This window comes from Fukomys damarensis, unplaced genomic scaffold (genome assembly GCF_012274545.1).
Source record: "Fukomys damarensis isolate Sample0158 unplaced genomic scaffold, DMR_v1.0_HiC HiC_scaffold_14, whole genome shotgun sequence".
In the NCBI taxonomy this organism is placed as follows: Eukaryota; Metazoa; Chordata; class Mammalia; order Rodentia; family Bathyergidae; genus Fukomys; species Fukomys damarensis.
Window position 1 is genome coordinate 54,719,179 of NW_022900926.1, and position 4,021 is coordinate 54,723,199.

The following is a 4,021-nucleotide window of genomic DNA, read 5'->3' on the forward strand; positions in this document are numbered from 1 at the left end:
AAAAAAAAAAAAAAAAAAAAAAAAAAAAAAAAAAAAAAAGAGAGGAGGGAGGGAGGGCTGGGGCTTCAGGGGGGCTGTAGCTTAGTGGTAGAGTGCTCCTAGTTTGACCTAGTACCACAAAAACAAAGAACCAAATCTAATACAGGCTACATTTTCCCCACCCCATTCCAATACATAAGCAACAGTTTTTTCCTTGAGCACTAGGAACTTGAACCCAAGGCTTCTTGCACGATAAACTCATTCCCTGCCAATGAGCAACACCCTCAGACCCATAAACACCATTTTGTGTTCAATGACTGTGGTGGGAGTCGTAAGTCATCTGAAAGCTAGTCCATAAACGCCTACACTCAGAAACCAGTCTAAATTCTAAGCTCACTTATAAAAAGATACTGCTGGCCTCTTGTTCGCCACTTCCGCCCACCACTCAGCTGCAGGTCATCCCGGGGTTGGGTTCCTGCTGTCCTGGCGGTGGCACTTGGGGTTCACCGAGTGACTGGTTGTTCACCAATGCTGGGAGCCACCATATCCTTTCGGCCCACCTGGCTGGGGACCCAGGGCTGAGTTTGGATATAGTGCAGGAGAGAGCTCCGAGCGCCAACTGCTGTCCGGCCCTTCCAGGGCAATACCACAGTGCACCAGAGACAGATGTGGGAAGATAAGTGAAAGGGTCTAGAAGCAAGATAAATATCAAGGGAAAGGAGAGCTACCATCACTAAGGCCTGAAAATAAAGTGAAGTTACTTTCAGATTTTTTTTTTAATTGAATTTATTGGTACATTCTAGGTAGACAGTACAGTTACATTCATTACTGGGATCTTGTACCTTTACATGCCAGGTCCTGCTTCTCATTTTTTCCCCTTGTCCCCACCCTCCCTTCCCCCTCCCCTCCCCTCCCCCCCTTCAAACTACCTTCAGATTTAAAAGACTATTAAGAACATAAGACGGGGACTCCTGGTTCTGGAAGGAAAAGAATATCTGTGAGAGATCAATTTTCTTCAGAAGATGAAGGTTTGAGTAACACTGCCACGCAGGCAGAGGCAAGACTGGAAGCAAAACATGCTGCTCGGGCAGAAGGCAAGAGATATACACATGAGAGAAATGGAGCAACAACAAAAAGAGTTAGATGAAAAATCTGACAAACAATATGCTGAAAATTACACAAGGCCTTCATCTCAAAATTCTGTTTCAGCAACAACTCCTCTCAGTGGAAACATCCAGACAAGGAAATGGGGACACTAGCAGCTTACCGGACCCAGATACCTCACTGAGTGAATTGCGGGAGTCTTTGTCTAGAGTGGAAGAGAAACACAAGAAAGCCATGGTTTCTAATGTACAATTAGACAATGAGGAACAATTTGATATACCAGGTAGATACCCTCAAACAGATGGCAGAATTTTATAGAGAAAATGAAGAAAAATCAGAGGAGTTGGGAAGACAAAAACGTGTAGCGTGCTACAGCATAAGATGAACTTAAAGAAGGCCTGCGGCAGAGATGAGCTTATTGAGGCCCTAGAGAAACAGAAAAAATACACTGTCTGCCTTAGGAATGAGCAAGACACGCTCAGAGAGGAACTGGCTGATCTGCAGAAGACAGTGAAGACAGAAGAAACATGGCTCAGCTATAATCCCTGATGACACTCCCAGTGGTGATGTCAATCATGACCCGTGGTCGGAGCCATTACTGTTATGTTTCAGGAAGCTGCTCAGGTCTTAGTCAGCAGAAGGGCCACTAGATGTAAGGCTATGGAGAAAAGGAAGAGCTATTATCACAGATTAGGAACCTGATGCTGCAGTTGGAATGGCAAAAGTGCTCCAGGAACAATGGCACAGCAGGTGACCTGGCAGGACTGCAGAATGGCTCAGACTTGCAGTTCATTGAAATGCAGAGAGATGCCAACAGGCAAATAAGTGAATACAAATCTAAGCTTTCAAAAGCAGAACAGGATATAACTACCTTGCAGCAAAATACTAGCTGGTTTGAGTGACAGGTGCTGATATATAAAACTGCTGAGAATGCTGAGAAAGTTGAAGATGAACTGAAAGCAGAAAAGAGGAAGCTACAATGAGTGTTAAGAACAGCACTGGACAAGAATGAAGAGATGGAAATGACCAACAGCCACCTATCCAAGCAGCTGCAGAAGATGAAGGCCAATAGGACAGCACTTCTGGCCCAGCAGCAGTAGGGGGGTCGCTCTTTCGCCTGTGTGCATCTCCTTGGGGCCTGGCTCAGTGGGACCGGCGCTTTTTGTATACTGACACAAACCCCTTTCAGTACTGTTTGAGTTTTGTCATTGAAACAGGCACCTTTGTATTTTATTACTCATGAGAATGAAGCAGGTTTGAATCTTCATGAATGCTTTGTATTTTGTTGTAGTTTTATGCTAGACTAAGAAGTAGTCCTCACTTTTTATTTTTAATTTCTGTAATTTTAGAATCAAGTTTACTCAGCGTTTTCCCCCAGCTGCCTCAGCGACTGAGCACTCAGGAGGCCTTGGCTGGGGTCTGGAGAACAGCAATTCTGAGTGCTCCCTAAGACACTTACTGGAGACATCAGAAAACACAAATGCCTTCTTCACAGCGCAGTGCAGACTTCAGTGACCTCCAATGGGTAAAAGACATTTACCCTTCCTATCTGCATTTATATTTTAGTGAAGAAAACAACTTCAAGAATGGAGAAACTGTATTTCATTCCAATTCATGTTTGGAGATAAAAAAAACTTTTTTGTAAAATATCTAAATTTATATAAGAAAATGTTAGGAGAATACACGGGCAGTGTATATAAAAACCTGCTTTACTACCATGGGGCAGGGAAGTCCAAGAATTTACTCTTAAAACAAGAGTCAGGTCCTTAGTCTTCCATAACCACTGCGCTATTTGTACTGTGTGAAATATTTTCATCTGCTGATTATTTGTGAAATGAAACCTCAGACATCTTAGGGCCCTAAAGTGGAGGAGCAGGGCAGGCAGGTAGGAAATCTGCCTGAAGATTTTATTAATCGCACACTTTTGCCAACCATGATTGGCTGCCGACAAATTTATTTTGATACAGAAACCTTTAAAAGTGCCAGCGTGGTGGTGCAAGCCGGTAATCCCAGCACTCAGGAGGCTGAGGCAGAAGGATTGCTGTGAGTTTGACACCAGCCTGGGCTACATAGTGAGTTCCAGGTCAGTCTCAACTACCTAGTGAGACCCTGCCTCAAAAAAAATAAACTAGAATTGAAACTAGGTAATAAACTCCAAAGTGATTAATAAAAATAAAAAATAAAAGACATTGCTAGGGCTGGAGATTTAGCTCAGTGGAGCCACATGCCTTGAAAGTGCAAGGTCCTGAGTTTGATTCCTGGTACAAAAAAAAAAATACTGCTAGCAACAACACGTAATTCAGGAGCTTTTTATAAGCTCAGCTCATCTGAATTTACGATCTCCTTCCTTAGCCCAACTCACCAAAAAAAAGACTTTGACATTTGTGTTACTGAATCCCTCCACTACAACTTCCCTAAGAGCCAGCGGGCCAGACATGCAAAGGTTATATTCGACTCCCTTTGGCTTCTCATCTTCAATTCGTTACCTCCGTAGTGAAATGCCTCTTGGCTTAGGGTTTAGGCCAGTGGTAGAGGGAGGTTACCATACGGGGAAACCATGGGTTGGATCCCCAACACCATCACACCCTCCAAAGGAAAACAGAAATGCCTCCCACGTGAGTTCCCAGCTGTCCCAAATTGTTCAGCTGCCTTGTCTCTCATACCAAACATTGCTCCTCGCCTAAGCAATGGAATGTATTTGTGAGTACTGCATGTGTGACTCAGGTCTACAAAAATTAAAACACATTTTCTAATCTCCAGAAGTTTAGACATTGGGGGTGAGGAAGCATAAAATAGAAAATTAAAATGCAGCCGGGCGTGGTGGTGCACGCCTGTAATCCCAGCACTTGGTAGGCTGAGGCAGGAGTATCGCTGTGAGTTCGAGACCAGACTGGTCTACACAGTGAGTTCCAGGTCAGTCTCAACTATAGTGAGACCG

At 43.9% G+C, this 4,021-nt stretch overlaps 1 protein-coding gene and 1 pseudogene across 6 annotated transcripts in view; one reads left to right on the forward strand and one right to left on the reverse strand.

Annotated features, from left to right (window-relative positions):
- The window catches only part of Mdn1 (midasin AAA ATPase 1), a 160,629-nt gene that overhangs the window by 155,671 nt on the left and 937 nt on the right, over positions 1 to 4,021 (reverse strand). The gene's annotated exons all lie outside the window — the stretch shown is intronic.
- Positions 1,053 to 2,190, forward strand: LOC104868503 (annotated as a pseudogene).